Raw genomic sequence first — 17,335 nt, 5'->3', positions numbered from 1 at the left:
TTCTAGAACCTTTGACTATTGAATTATAACTAGATATTCCATCCTCATGTTAAAGTTGTTGCCAGTTTTTTTACCAAAACTGTCGTAGTTTGAGCCACCGATAGATTGTGCTTATGTAAATTACCAATTTCTTTTTATATGAATACATATACTTTTTTAACTAAGTACAACTAATGGGTGTATTGTGAGGTAGAGGAACTGTTATGACCCATTAACTATGTCATCAATAGAAAATTAGGTAGTAAATAGAATTTTAGACACTAGCAATTCTGTGACTGGCTCACTTAACTGGATTCTTAAGTTTAAATAAAAATTGCCGTCGGCTGGTCTGATAGATGGGATGTGCAAAGTTGTAGACATTGTCATCAGTTAGAATTAAATACTTGTGTAAATAATTGTAAGTCAAATTGAATGTATGTATTCTATTTTTATAAGAGGTTAGCAGCTTTTTTCATCTTTCATCTTTAATTTTTTTTTTTTTTTTTTTTTTTTTTTTTTGAGGTTGACGGCCTCTTTTAGTCTTGCATTTGCCTGTCTACAGAGACTACAGATCTGTGTGAGGAACGTATCTAGCAATGCAAGGGGTGAGCCGGTACAGTACGAAGGTGAACTGTACTGATAAAATGTTTGTGGGACCAGGATCCAAACCCACGACATCGCTGCTTTGGGCCCAAAGTCTGTGACACTACCAACTGAGCCACCGATTCACCTAAATTATTTGCCTGTCTATATAGGCCTTGAACCTGTCTGAGGAACTTATCCAATATTTAAAGTGTAACGGTACTTCTACAGTACTTTTTTTGAGTCTTCAGCCAGCTGCTTACGATAATTTAATATTTAAAAAATCAAAAACCTTATATAAAATGTAGTTGCACAGCGTTTTCTACAAATAAAATCTAAAAATATCCCACCAGTTTCACAAAGATTGAATGTATGTTTTGCTAATTATTAAGAGGATAGGAAACTTTTATAATCTTCTATTTGCCCGTCCAAATAGGCCAGGATATCCATGAAACTATAATATATAACGGAAGATCCTCTTTGCACTTCAAAGACAGAACAGTCTACCAGGATAAGCCACGAAAGAGCATGAGCAAACATTGAAAATAACAGATAACATCAGAATTACCTAACCAAAATCCACCGATGAAAAAGTCACTGAACCTCAACGACATAAACCACGCTGTAAAACCACTAGTAGACGAAATATAATTTTCTATACAACCTTAAAGTTTTTCCAAGCATTTAAATCATTTACAAGTTTCAAAATACTCAACAATAATATATTTCAAGGAAATGTCCGTTGATTGTGTTGTTGTGCCATGATGAATGTGTCGGCCACAATTCACTGATGACTACACAATGTGAGGCGAGATGTTTACTAGAGACCACTAGAGGCAGCTACACAGATGATTGAGCTAACTACAGAATTGATCCCCGGGCCACTGCCTGGCATTTCAGTTGCAACACCACTCTACGTCTTCCATGCACCACTAGTCTCTTGGTTTACATCTCAAGTTAAATTAATTGTTTACAATAACTTTGATACTATACTCATATTGTGTAGTAAACAATTACCCATACCACATAATGATATTGCACATAACTATTTTTAGAAAAGAGTCAATAAACCAATTTTGGTTCAAATATCCTACATATGTTTAAGATAAGTAGATTTTAGTGTTTCCGACTTAAAACCCACTCGTTTTATATATAATTGGATTATTTGTAAGAACATTAATTATGGTGAAATGACATAGTGTGGTGTAAGTTATGAAGACTCAAGGCATACATGTTTAACATTCTTGTAATGTTGAGACATAGCTTTGCTTCGTAGGGAACCAATTTCCGAGTATTTTTACCATATAATGTAGATATATGTAATGTTGATATTTCTAAAAAATAACTGCCTAATCCTGTAAACTCCTTTCTCCATATGCCCAAATGCACTTTCACAAGTAAAAAAATAGAAGGTCACAGTAATTGGATTAATCTCTTACAAAACTTCATAGGATTTTGCTATACAAAGGAGCACATAAGGTCATGGCATTATCACATAGATTAAATCCATTGGTGATTGGCAGGATTTGAACTCGGGACCTCATGCACTAAAGCCCCGAGTTCTACCACTTGACCAACTCACTCTGCAATATCTATCTATCATTGGCTGAGCCAAACTTCCTCTCCCATCTTATGATTGATATTGGAAGAAAAGAGACACTTCGGAAGTTGGGGACTATGTACTTTCTCACACTATTGAAAATTGTTATCAGGTGTGGTTAGGTGACAAGTGATAGGTTATCAAATCTAGGCCTATAGATAAAGGAAATGTGGCATGGTTTGGATATTGAATTACTCCAATTGATGTAGGAAGAAGAAACATAGTTTGCATGATTACAAAATACACCAAACTATGTCTAAGGTAATTATAATTACACACAAAAACAAATTGAGCTGTACATATGAATTTAGAAACTTTGATTACTGAATTAAATTTTAGTAGTGATTGTACTCCTGTGTTATATATGTGCCTATACTATATCTTGAAGTTTATTCCCTTGAACATTTTGAAGAAAAAGTAAACTATAACTGTTAAACATGTACCATGAATCAAAGCCGTCCTATTGCAATTTCAAACATAATTCAAGGCTACTATGACTAAAAAACCTAATTGAATTCAGATGTATTATGGTTTAATCCCAACAATAGGTTCCATAAACATTTTGTTCTTTTGAAGATCTCAATCTCTAGAAATCTAAATACCCCAACGAACTTCACGGGCGAAACTTCAACGAGCGAAATCTAAATACCATACTTGCAATTCCCAAATCCAGTTTTTTTTTACTGAGCTTACTACTAAGGGCTAACAAAAGTTGATGAAACATTTCAGTGGCAATATCTATGAGAAAAACTACTAAAGAGAATACTGTAATATATTTATTATTACAGTTTTAGATCACACCTAAAAAAGCAATATTTGCAATTCATAAATCCAACTAACTGTACTAAGTCGGTCAACAATTTATATGACAATGTAGCAAAACAACTAAAAGAGGACAATAGATCTGATGACCACAGTTTGCCCTACTACTGCAAATTAGCTTACATCAGAGAACATATGACACAACAGCTGTAAATAGACAACAGCTGATCAACCAATCATCTAATAGATGCTGTCATCACATAGCACAGAGGAGAGGGTGTTGTTACATTATAATGTCTTCTGGATACTCAAGTAAACATTATATCAATATGGACCAGCAGAAGCCAATTGAATTTTTAATCCAAATATAACATAGCTACTCAAATGTGTTCTACTGTATAAATTCAATTTTCTCTTTTATTTTTCTATACTTTGATAGTTGATGGTGACATGTGTGTATAAGTTAAATGGCATGCTCATACCATTGACTATATATTAAGTTACAGTCATTTTAAATGCATTTTAAAAGATTAGTGATTGATCCAAATATTTTGCCATCAGCTGAGAAGGGTCAATGGGTCCCAGCGGCTAAGAAAGATAGCCTAAAACCGGAAAACACAAACAAAATTTCAAGTTCAACTTTTATGACCGGTAAATCATTTCAATTATTTAGTTCAAGATATTGGCCACCAAAATGACCTAAACTTATTTAATGGTCAATATGAAGTATTTTTAAGCTACACACAGCTTGAATTTTGATTAAATGGAATAATTTTTCAAGGATTAATAATTTAAAATAATAATATATAACCAAGAATACACAAAGTGATAAATACTTTTAATCAAAGTATGATAACAACATCGAGGACAAAGTTGAACAAAATAAACTGTCACAAATCTTTATTTGAGATTGTCATTTGTTGAACTTGTGATACTTTATCACTAGAAAACAATTATCAAAGACTACAAAATAAGAATAAAAAACAATAATGATTATGAAATTAATATATGATACATTTAATTAAGAAACATTTCAGTGGCAAACCAAGGTTTCGACACAAGGCTGAGCAGAGAATATTCTGCAGTCTGTGGATCAAGGTTATTGTAATGATACATTTAATACTTTTGTACTCATAAAAGGATTCAAAGTTAATTGTAAGGATTTTTCAGAAAGATTTTAAACTCAAGTTGTCATACTCATCATAAAGAGCTACGTAGAAGTATGCTTAGGCCTACTCTAATTTTGATCTGTGTTTTACTCTATGTTGAGACGATGTCACCAATGTAAAATAAGACTCACTATCTTGTATTAAAGATGTGAATTTCTTTTCAATTAGTCTCAACCTACATCTCTTTCAGGTCGCCTTTACTGTAAATTTGCCTCGCAAATCCGAGCCTGTACCAACTGCCGCCGATTTAACCACCTTTGCCCGGGCTAAAAGAGGTCTCTGGTGTATTCGCCCTGAATTTCAAAGGTTAAACCCTAATGTACAGCTGTGGTAAACAATCACGAGAGGACATCAACGTCGCATCACGCGGCGCCCGTGCATGTGTGCGTGCGTGCGTGTGTGATTGTGCAAGACGTGACGTGATGCGGGAAACATGACGTCATAATCACTGCCGGATTTCTGGCAGTTGCATCTGTTGGACCGAACAAAGAGAGAATCTATTCCGTATCTCGAGCAACTGTACAAAGCAACCGTTGTATAATAGCCCAGTGTGATTGGCGCGGTCTGTGAAATTCACACCGCAATTCTGTTAATTCTATTTAAGAATTAACAATCATTTGTGTGACTACCAAACCTATGTAATTTTCACCCAAAAATTGACAGTTAAAATATTTGAGTGTAAAGGCACACGCATATAAAACAAAAGATAAAAGTAATTAAGTTACTTTTAAGTATTACCCTACCAAAAGTGTAGCTACCTACATTTTCCTACCCCGCATTGATTGAAGCAAGTACTTTAACTACTAAAATTTTTCCTTCACAGCATTGACACATGGTAATTTTTTTCAATAACCACCCTCTAATCCCCAACTGTCAACAAGTGCATACGTTAAGAGGTCTAAATATCAATGGGGAATTGAGTTTCAAAATTGAATAAATACAGTAACGGATTAAGACATGCGTTTCGCGAATCCGATGCAACGTTGATTTGGGGTCGCGTGCTGGTACCTGGTACCGCCACTGTTCACAGTACAGTATGTAGTTCAGTTCTGGCTCAACCTTTTGCTTTGCTCACAGGCCCGAGGCCCAAGTAGGCGTACAAATATATAGTTAAGATGCAGCCTGTTTATTTTTTCTCATGTAGGCCTACACGTTTGTACACCTTCCTCTCTAGTTGCCCATTAGTTCAACAGCGTCCATTTATTTTCAAGAGGCAAAACTGTAGCACAGATATACTCAATCCAGTGTGACAGTATTATTATCACAGTATACCATATTGATGTAACAGGTGGTGAGGGTTTGTCGGGGGGGGGGGGGGGGGTTCACGGCTGGCTTGTAGATGACAACGACACGCCCAGCGTCACGACACGGTTCACGGCCTCCTATATCATATCTCCCGTCGTTGTACTATGTTACATCCCTAGGGCATTGTGACATCCAAGGGTTTAGCCTATTGCGGATATTTTCCATCATGATCGGACAAAAATTTAAGTCCGGCTGCCTCCTCTTTCAGAGGGACATTTACATTTTTACATTACATCTACATTTATTGTTGTCATGAGAGCCGAAGCCCCCTGACTGCATACCCGGTACCTATCCTTTAGGACATACCCGGGCCCCATGATGTAGGCCGAAGCTTACGCATCAACCTTTAGCACATCATGGGCGGATGACTTAAGGTCATCAGGCTCGCCGGCTGCCGAAGCAGACCCTTCGGAAGGAGGGTTGCCCCTCAATCCTAACCAGGGATTCCGGCTGCTTGTTTAAGCGTCACTCCACCTGGGTTCCACTAGGTCGGGACCTAGAGGTCCATGGTAGAGCGCCCCGACGCATTTAGTGCAAGCAACACTCGGGACCTATCTAATCCCTGACAGGCAGAACCCGCCATCAATAGCCAGGAGGAAGGGGACCATCAGCACGCTGACGGGGGGAACCCCAACCTCCCATTTACACCGCTGCCCGATCGAGGCCTTACCCATTGCTGGGAAACCAGAGATAACCAGAGCGATAGATCCCCAGATACCCCTGGCGGGCTCGGACCCAGCACCCGATCTACTTCGTTTGCCCGTCAGACCCAACATCACTGCCAGGCCATCAGGGTTTCCCAAAAGGAGGCAGGTATAGAAGTGGGACCCACCCGGATGAACCTATCCACCAGAGGTGGCGACACCCTTAACTCAAATGAGGTTCCGGGAAGAACCCCCCACACTCAAGATAACCATACCGTCCGTGCTCAGAGACAGGGATTGGTTTGCATAAGTACCTACAAACCGTTGCCCTCACACTGCGGAAAGTTACGTTGCCCTTGAGTGTCCCCGTGAGCTGCGGGTACTTGCCCGTTTTCACCTCCAGGAAAGGTTACTTCCAAAGTCGAGGATTTGCCCACTGAATGCTGGTCGCACACAACAAGCAGGCCGAAGCCCAAAGTACCACAGACACAGGTAGGTTAGAGATTATGATGTACTTCCATCTCTCCTAGAGCTAAACACCCCTCCATCCTGGATAAAGGAATGTCACTGGGACCCAATGCCCAGTCGTCCATGTCTGTGGCCAACTTGAAAATGCCGATACCAACACGGAGCATTTACCTCCCCTCTGGGGGCTAGGTATTTCACCTCCCAGGACGAGGCTACTTCCAAAGTCGAGGATATGCCTCACAAAATGTCAGTCGTACACGACAGGTAGGACTCAGTCACAACCACAAGCTACAGGCAGGTGAAAGATCTATGAACTTAATCAACACTAGCAGAGCTGAACACCCCACCACCCTGAATGGAGGGAATGTCACTGGGTACTCTCACTTTGGGTAAACCCAAAGAGGCTGGCTTGTCCAGTCGTCCATAGCTTGTGGTCTACCTGAAGTGCCGGTTCCAACACCGGGCAATTACCTCCCCTCTGGGAGAGCTAGGGTCCGCGTGGTCGCCCAGGCCACGAACCCACGCAAGCGTGAGCCCCCTGCGGTTCTTTCAGAGGGACATTTTTTACATTTATTGTTGTCCTGAGAGCCGAAGCCCCCTGACTGCATACCCGGTACCTATCCTTTAGGACATACCCGGGCCCCATGATGTAGGCCGAAGCTTACGCATCAACCTTTAGCACATCATGGGCGGATGACTTAAGGTCATCAGGCTCGCCGGCTGCCGAAGCAGACCCTTCGGAAAGAGGGTTGCCCCTCAATCCTAACCAGGGATTCCGGCTGCTTGTTTAAGCGTCACTCCACCTGGGTTCCACTAGGTCGGGACCTAGAGGTCCATGGTAGAGCGCCCCGACGCATTTAGTGCAAGCAACACTCGGGACCTATCTAATCCCTGACAGGCAGAACCCGCCATCCTTTCAGAGGGACACATCGATCAATAAATTGCAATGTTTGTCCACAACATAACCCTATATCATGGTGATCCCCACCCCCTACTTGTATGGTCAACCACCGCCACTGTCCCCAACACAGCTCAACAATGGGTGCACCGAGCACAAAGTTACAATAATCCGACTATATTAGATACGGAGGAAGCCACGGACCTACTCTGTAGGCGAGAATCCGTTGGCGTCACGTGAAATGTACCAAGGTTTCGACACAAGGCTGAGCAGAGAATATTCTGTAGTCTGTGGATCAAGGTTATTGTAATGCGGGAAAACGAAATCAGGCAACCGCGCAACCTGGACTAATTTGGCTGTAAACGCGTACGCGTGAAAGCTAAACGCGATGCTTTTAAACATACACAATAGTTTAGAAGGAGATAGCAAAGAAGACACGGAAGGTTTTGCATTAAAGATAATACAGTAACAGAGAGGGAGGAAGGAGGAGTGAGAAGAAGAAACATATCCCAAATCGTGCATTAGCTTAGATATGATCAAAGCCCTACATAATCAATTATTGCCGAATTGAACATAAATTGTCCATATAATACTGTAATTTAAAATATTTCTTCAACGTCATTAATATTTTTAAACTCTCTTGAATAGTTATCCACATTGGCAAAATGAATTTCGTTAGACCACGGATTAAACATACTCATTATTTACTCCCTCTATACATTTTTGGTCGTGGTTGTTCGTGTACATAGAATAAAATTACGACCAAATAAGTAATAGAAAAGTATTTTAATAAGAGTTAAATTGTGTGTACATTCCTGTAGAAAAACAAAGATCAGACTAACTTAATGCGTTGCTATGACAACGTCATCAGCTGACGCTACACCAGCCCCCCACGGAGAAAAGGAATCTATACATCATTTTGAAAAGTAACCCGTGGTCGGATTTGTCTTCCAGAACGAGTTGTATAAGAATTCGTAGATGGAGTTTGACAAGATGGTGGTAGTTTTGAGGATTCCTCTGCTTGTCCAGTCGGCACCAAACGTTTCGTGGGCTCAGGAATAGGACTTTCATCTGCAATAATATAGGCTGGCTTGACCCTGTCCAAAGATACCTTAGTTTCTTGGCCTCTTACAATGATGGTAATTGTCTTTTCGTCACGGCATATGACCTTGTAAGGACCAGAATATGGAGCCTGTAAAGATTTTCTTAAGCTGTCTTGTCGGAGGAATACAAAGTCACAAGTATTGAGGTTCTTGAACACAAACGACCCTGGTTTAATGTGGCGTGATGCGGGTGTAGGTCTTAGTCGATTCATATGCTTACGCAGCCCTGATACCAATTCTTGTGGCTCGTTGCTCTCGTGGGAAGGTATTACGAAAAACTCTCCCGGAAGACGCAGTGGTTCTCCGTACACCAGTTCAGCTGATGAAGCAGTGATGTCCTCCTTGAAGGCAGATCTTATTCCGAGAAGGACAAACGGCAGTACTTCGGTCCAGTCTGATTTGCTGTGAGCCATTATAGCAGCTTTCAACTGGCGGTGGAGTCTTTCAATCATACCGTTGGCTTGTGGATGCCAGCTGGTAGTGAACTGGAGCTTTATGCCCAACTGTCGTGCTAGATCTTTAAACAAAGTCGATGTGAACTGGGATCCGCGATCACATGTCAACTTTTGTGGGCATCCAAATCGAGCTATCCAAGTAGAGACAAACGCTCCAGTAACAGATTCGGCAGTTATTTGATCAATAGGACAAATTTCAGGCCAACGAGTAAATCTATCTATGACAGTTAGACAGTACCTAGAAGATTTTGATAAGGGAAGTGGGCCAATTAGGTCAATGTGGACATGAGAAAAACGTTCTGTAGGTGTATGAAAATCACCAAGGGGAGTAGAAACATGTCTAGTTATCTTAGATCTTTGGCATGAGAGGCAAGATTGAGTCCATTTGTGGCAATCCTTACGAATGGAAGGCCAGACAAAACGATCGCAGATAAGTTTTGTTGTGGCACGTATTCCAGGATGACTCAGCTTGTGGAACTGGTCGAAAACTCTACGTCGCAGTTCTGATGGCACAAAGGGTCTAGGAGTTCCTGTTGAGGTGTCACAGATAAGGCTCAAATGGGTTCCAGGAATCGGAACTTTCTCCAATCTAAGAGATGTAGTACTTTCTGAAATGAGATTTTGAAGTTCTTCGTCTGACTCTTGTGACTTGGCTAAGGATTCATGATCTAAAACAGTTGAAATGGCTTCAACACGTGACAAAGCATCAGCAACTATATTTTGTGAACCACTGATGTGCTTTATGTCTGTCGAAAACTCAGAGATAAATGAAAGTTGGCGTAACTGAGCTGGAGGCAACTTGTCACGGCGCTGTTGAAAGGCATAAATAAGTGGTTTATGATCTGTGAATATAGTGAAAGAAGTTGTTTCCAAGAGATGACGGAAATGCTGCACAGCTTCATAAATAGCGAGGAGTTCTCTGTAGTATGCAGGCCAGATGCACTGTTTGGATGATAGTTTCTTGGAGAAAAAACCTAGTGGTTGCCAAGAGTCATCGACAAACTGTTGGAGGCAAGCACCTACACTTACTCCAGAGGCGTCTGTAAAGAGACCAAGAGGAGCATCAGGTTTAGGATGAAACAATAGTGTTGCTGATGATAAGCTAGCCTTGCATGCTTGGAAAGCTTCTTCTGTCTCTGGAGTCCAGGGCACAGGGAGGGAACCTTTTGAATCAGCGTCACTAAGTAGGGAGTGCAGAGGTGCTTGAAATTCAGCGGCCTTTGGCAGAAACCTACGATAAAAGTTCATAATTCCCAAGAATCTGCGAAGACCACGCATTGTCTGAGGTAACTGGTAGTCTTGTAGAGCAGTGACTCTCTCCTGAGGTGGACGTGTCCCAGCAGATGAGACTAAGTAACCTAAAAATTTAACTTCTGGTACACCAATTACACATTTAGATGGATTTACAACTACTCCATAGTCAGAAAGTCGTTCAAACAACATTCTTAGGTGTTCTTTATGTATTTCTTCAGACTGGGAAAATACTAAAATGTCGTCAATATATGCATAACAAAAATCAAGGCCGTGAATAACTTCATCTATGAATCTTTGAAATGTTTGACCCGCGTTGCGTAAGCCAAAAGTCATGAATGGAAATTCAAACAAACCAAATGGAGTGGTGATTGCTGTTTTTTGGATGTCATCTTCGTGGACGGGAATTTGGTGGTAAGCCTTGGTCAAATCAATGGCAGAGAAATGCGTACAGCCTGCTAAATTGAACGAGAAATCCTGAATATGTGGTACAGGGTATCTGTCAGGAACAGTACGAGCATTTAAAGCGCGGTAATCACCGCAAGGACGCCATCCATTTTCACCTTTAGGCACCATGTGCAAAGGTGAGGACCAGGGGCTTTCAGAGGGTCGAGCAATACCAAGCTTAACCATCTCCTCAAATTCTTTCCGGGCAGCTTTCAATTTTTGAGGATGTAAGCGACGTGGTCGACAGTGAACAGGAGGACCAGGTGTAACATTTATATGATGAACTGTTTTATGTTTCACAGCACGAGGTAAGCCTGGAGGACGAATAATATCAGGGAATTCAGAAAAAACTTCTGCCAATGGCGAAGAGAAAGATATAACTTTAATACTAGTTTGATTGTTGTTAGAAACTATTCCCTCGGCATTCAATCCCGTTTTCTTGTCAACCAAACATTTCATTTTGCAATCGGGTAATAAGTGATAGTGTGAAAGGAAGTCTGAACCTAATATAGGTATTGAAACATCCGCTACCACTAGACTCCAAGGGAAATTACGTCTAAGGCCTAAATTAAGGGTGAGAGGCATGGTACCATAAGTCTTTATTTCACTGTTATTGGCAGCACTTAGTGAATAGCTAGTAGGAAAACGTTTATATTTGATAAGGCGTTTAGGAAAACACGACACATCAGACCCGGTGTCGATAAGGAACCTAGTTCGTGAATTTCTGTCCATCACAAAGAGACGGCCACCAGCATTTGAACAATCCGTTGCGGCCTCTACGGATTGTTGCTGAGGTTTCCCTGAAAAGAGCACGGAGAAAGACATTTGGTAGCATTGTTTTTGAATTTTCTATGGTACCAGCACCAGTTCTTAGAGGGATTAGGTTCGTTTCCTGATCCACCACGAGACTGGGAACGACCCCTAGGTCTCACCTGTGTATCTCGTACTCTGGTTTCTGATAATGCTTGAACTTGTTTAGAGAGGGATTCTATTGCATTTAATAAAGAAGTGTTACCTGAAGAGACTTCACAAATACCAGGTGCTGAAGGAATGTCAGCTACCTCCATGATCTTATCAGCCAGTTCTGCCAGTTTGTCCAAGGAGAGCTCAAGTTGCGTAGTCAATATGGCTTGTGAATGAGGAGGGAGTCGTCTGAGCCACAGTTGACGAAGCATGTTGTCTTGAAGGGGAGTCGAGCCCGCAAGAGACCTAAGATGCCTCAAAAACTGAGAAGGCTTGCGGTCTCCAAGGTCCTCTTCACTCAGCAGCCGCCGCACACGTTGCTCTTCGGATGCAGAGAGGCGTTCAATCAGTTTCTTTTTTAGATGTCCGTATTTGTCGCCTTGAGGAGGGTTTGTTATGATGTCTTCGACTTCAGCAGCAATTCCTGTGTCCAATTGCGAGACCACGTAGTGAAACTTGGTGTCGTCGTTGGTAATTCCAGATATAAGAAATTGCGAGTCAACTTGACAGAACCACAGACTTGGTCTTTCAGGCCAAAAGGGCGGAAGTTTGACGGCTACTCTGTTCACCGACATGTTTTGAGAAGTGCTGGGTTGTCCAATCCGTTGACGCAGTTCTTCATTCGCAGTTCTAAGTTCGGCGAGTTGAGTCTGCAGGTCTTCTAATGACATCGTTCGAAGGAGGAAACACAAAAGATTTAAACTCTTCAAAGAAAATAAGTCTTTAGATAACGGTTGTAGTCGGGGTCACCATTTTGGTCGTGGTTGTTCGTGTACATAGAATAAAATTACGACCAAATAAGTAATAGAAAAGTATTTTAATAAGAGTTAAATTGTGTGTACATTCCTGTAGAAAAACAAAGATCAGACTAACTTAATGCGTTGCTATGACAACGTCATCAGCTGACGCTACACATTCATCATCCTTAGGGACCACTGGATCATCTGAATGTTAGTTTGGCTGGAGGGGACAAAGTCCTACAGCCTCAGTCCAGTAGGGTTTCAGCTCACTGGACTGGAACATCACGAAGAAGAAGAAGTCAATGTTAGTGATGTGTATATCAATATAAATTACTAGCTTATACGCATTTATCGCCAAAAGTGCTACCTCCACATAACTACAGCTCGAAAAATATTCGCTTTACACAGGGGTTTATTGAGTGTTGTTAATTAAAAACATTTTAGAAATTGACAAAGCCATCTTAGCATAGCCTCAGCGAAGGAAAATCTTGAACATTCCACGATCGACAAATCTTCACAAAAACAACAGAAGAGTTCAATTACAGTCTTTCATAATAGATTATTGACGGCGCTGCAAATAAATTATATAGACGTTGACAAATCTCCACTCGCAAAGATCGACCGAAAGAAGCTCTTCGAAATTCCACAGTTGAAATGTCCTGTTTTAATTACAGTAGTTTGTAGAAAACAAGATGAGGTTGGGCTGATGTTTGTTCAGATGTAGTTGCTAGAGACAGTCAGATAGTGGAGTGGAGGGTGAACAAATGAGTTTGTCTTATCAGGCAGGAGCTGTCAACGCCAAACAGCTGTAGGAGGGGGGAGAAACATAACTCAGAACATCATTGGGCAGAGGTGCAAAGATTATAAAAAAAAATATACAAATCTAATCTACGTTTTGATCGAGAACTCACGTATATTCGAATAGTGGGCAGTAGGCGTTGATCGTTTCATTGGATCCCTACAATTTTACCACAGTAGATACGGAGTGTTTTAACGCAACCCCAAGTACAGAGACATTGTTAGGGACAAAACAAGCTCATAAGTTGGCAAACATGCTTCCTTTACTTCATTGCCGATCAGCTGATATATTCATTGTTGTCTACAAGGTGTGCTATTGCGTATTGTGAATAAGACACAACATGGCGTTTTTGCAATCTCAAAGAATTATGTTGTAGAAGAATAGATTGAAAATAAATAATTCGTTTTATGTCAACGCAATAAGGCTTCTAATCGAGTTTAGAGCAACTAACCAACCAAATAAAAATTGTAGTAAAGGAAGAAGGTTTAAGTAAATGATGTAGGGCTACCAAATGTATTTTGCCCCCAAACAGTGAATAAAATATGTACTTGTAATTTAGGTTTCGTTTAAAAAACACCATGTACAGTAAAACATGTTAGTGTTATAACAGCTACGAAAACGCTTTGGAAACCTGTGAAGAAAAAATGTTCTCGGTTTAGACACACATACTCCGATTTTTTTTCGATAAACGATGGTATTCAGATCTTCAAAATTACCTAATAATCCATTAAACTCATCATTCAATAATGGCACTACAGTATATCTAAAAATCATATCTCAGTTCAGATACCGATTAATAATTGAGAACCACTGAATTTATACAATACAACTTCCAAATATGATTATTTTCCCCTGATCTATTCTATTTAGTTGCCGGTATATACAATAGAACAACACCAAATAAATCCATCCGCAAAATTTTAGCTAACATCATTGCAAGTGCGGTTCCTACTAATTTTTCAAGCACTCAAGTACAACGAGCTTGTACGATGCTGTTAATAAGAAGTAATTACCAACAATGATGCATGGATATTTTTAGAAAGTAACTGTCATGTCATTAAGGATAGTCGGAAATTCGGCGATAGTAATTTAAAGGAACTTGAAAACTAACGTTAAATGATCGTCGGAATTCTACCCCCCTGGAATCCTACTCTAAGGAAAAGAAAGCAATTTTCGCCATCACGGCCATGGTGGGAAATATGATTCCGACTTCTTAACACTATAGTCAAGTTGCACAAAATGAGTTGAATAAATTAGCCGTGGTGGAATATAACATTCCAATAACGTATTTTGTTGTATTGTACTGTATTTGCGAAGCATATTGTGCATCTGAAGCTAAGTTTTAAGGTGTGTTTAATGTTGACAACTTCCCTAGCTGATGTTGACTAAAATGTTTTACTCTTATTTTCAGGTAGATTTTATTATTTTGTTATCATAGACAAATATTTGTCTATGGTTAAATGGCAACCCTGAATAGTTTTATCAGGCCTACATTAAGAGATTTAAACAACGAGGAACTAATAATGGCACAACACTATAGATTTGTTTTTTTACCCAATAAAATATCTAAAACCTCTCAGAACTTAGTTTTCAATTTATTTCCCATAACCCTCCTCCCTCATGTGCCACCTAAATACAATAATCTCTCACTCCCCAGATGTGGACCAAAGTGTGTTCCTCACCTTTCGCCTTATTGCGACACATTAGATTAGAAATGTCTCAACGTTCGTGTAGGCAGCCAAATCACCTATTCCCAGAAACGTAGACCACTTTCGCCTGTAGAGCTCGCCTGATGCCTGATGCTTGTTGCTGTGCCTGACAGCCCCAGGCAAGGACGTCGCCTCCCCCACCAGATCAAACGCCCATTCTTACATAATCACCACTAATCATACCCGCGTTTCGCGTCTGTTTGGATTTTTTTCTCGCGGAAACCCGGCCTTGATTCGCTTCGAATGGTCGCGCGACTTTAATGGTTTTCGAAGGGTGCGAAACATTGTTGTGAAGCGAATTTGTTGTGAAGTTTTGAATGTATGTCTAAATTAAACGTGTAGGTTTTGTTTCGAGCTTGATTGTGTTTTCAATCACTTGGTATATGGCGAAGAGCTCCTAACCCTGTGAAATTCAGTGTTTCACTGTACCGTTGCAATAAATTAAGTAAAAACCAGGTATGCGATCAAGTAATAATGTTGGTTTCATGTCATACTATCACCACAGAATAGAGAGAGGTATACTATGTTTTATGGTCAAATTGATTTCTTTGGTAAATACATTTGCAGCTGTTGTAGTAAGCTGTTCAATTAAACATGCGCCCTTCACGGATTATCACACTTGTAATTTAAAAGTCTCCAACATCGACTACACCCCCCTTGAGTACCCCCCTTGAGTACCCCCTTTGAGTGGTCAATGGACCTACCTATCTTTACAAGTCTCCATTCCTATACTACTTAGTCTGTCCTTGTACAGTAGTACTATATGTCGGAAAGATGACTTGGTGATCTGTGTAGTGCAGGAATTGAGCCAATAATCAGTTGCGGACTTCGCAGTTGCACCTCCTATCTGTCCCCCTGGTCGGTCGCAGGTCGCATCTCCCAGACCGGATGTTGTAAATGTGCGGTAACTTCCGGCGCACCTAGGTGACTCCTCTGTTCCTCTCCCACCCAGTATCAACAGTCTTCCAAGATAAGAGATTTAGTGAGTTTTGTAAGTTTTTTACGAATACAAAATACATCCTCCGCCAAATGTTCGATAGACGTCCACATCAAAAGGCACCCATGAACTGGCCACTTTAACGTGCGAGAAAAGTGGTTACGCCACAGAATTAGCCTACTGAGAACAGAAACGGAGCTATGCCCTTTTTTTATTTCTGTAGATATTTCAGGGTCACTTTAAACACTGCTGAATCAGAGTTGTTTCTCTTCTTGTGCGGTGTTACGTCTCTGAAGTGTGAATATTTGGATACAGCTCAACTATCGACCAAAACTGTCACAACTGAATCGTTACCTATCTAACTTTGTTTTCTTAGTTCTTATCTTTTATCTGAAGCGAGATAGAGAGGGAGGGGATAGGAGAGATGTTTAACTAGACCGAAGTAAAAATCAGGTTCCTTGCAGGTTTCTAAAGTTGTGTAACAAATTTACCTTCATCTCTTGAAACGAAGAACCAAATGTCCAAAAGCTAATATTCGTTAAGTCACCAAACTTTAATTTACAAAATTAATGCAATTGAGTACTAGTACTATACTTGCGTTAAATTACCATGTCATGAAAAATTATAGGCCTACACAGTTTCTGTCCAGTGTGCTTCAAACTCCATAAGGACTTTGAGTATTTATTCCTTACCGCCATGAAAGCTATTACTGTACAATTATATCCATATATACAGACCGTCCCAAAAGTCCCGGACCGGTTTAATATTTAAAAAATGACAACAGATAAATCAATAAAATTTGGTACATCAACACCACACCTAAAAATCTACTTTTTTAAGGAAATATCAATTTTCTGTCACATCATGGGGACGTCCCGCAAGGAGTCAGAAGGAAATCTTAAATAGAAGCATAGGTTGACATGTCATCAAATTAAAGGTCTTTACTAGCAGAATATAATGCCGCAAATTTGAACTCAAACGGACAACCGAGTCAAGAATGACTGTGGTTCAAAGATTCATTTAATTTGCATTGCCATTTTACGCTTACTCCTCGGGGGCACAGCCCTAGAAATCGGAAGAAAATTGTTAACGTAAGCATAGGTCGATATGCACATCAAATTAAAGGTCTTCACTAGTAGATTACAATGCCGTAAATTCAAGCTCAAAAGAACACCTGAGTAAAAAATGGCAGTCGTTCAAAGATTCAAAATGGTGGATTCGAGAAATCTTTGATCGGCTGCCATTTTTTATTCAGTTATCCGTTTGAGTTCAAATTTGCGGCATTATATTCTGCTAGTAAAGGTCTTTAATTTGATGTGCATATCAACCTATGCTTCTATTTAAGATTTCCTTCTGACTCCTTGCGGGACGTCCCCATGGTATGACAGAAAATTTATAGTTCCTTAAAAAAGTAGATCTTTAGGTGTGGTGTTGATGTGAAAACTGTTATTGATTTATCTGTTGTAGTTTAGAAAATATTAAACCGGTCCGGGACTTTTGGGACAGTCTGTATATATCGCTGAT

At 40.3% G+C, this 17,335-nt stretch overlaps 1 protein-coding gene across 2 annotated transcripts in view; it reads right to left on the bottom strand.

Moving 5' to 3' along the window:
- The window catches only part of LOC128993378 (plexin domain-containing protein 2), a 50,146-nt gene that overhangs the window by 21,405 nt on the left and 11,406 nt on the right, over nucleotides 1-17,335 (bottom strand). The gene's annotated exons all lie outside the window — the stretch shown is intronic.

The sequence above is a fragment of the Macrosteles quadrilineatus genome, unplaced genomic scaffold, assembly GCF_028750875.1.
Source record: "Macrosteles quadrilineatus isolate MER2022 unplaced genomic scaffold, UCM_ALF_1.0 Scaffold_4__1_contigs__length_99947679, whole genome shotgun sequence".
NCBI lineage: Eukaryota > Metazoa > Arthropoda > Insecta > Hemiptera > Cicadellidae > Macrosteles > Macrosteles quadrilineatus.
This window is presented reverse-complemented; position numbering and strand designations above follow the sequence as displayed.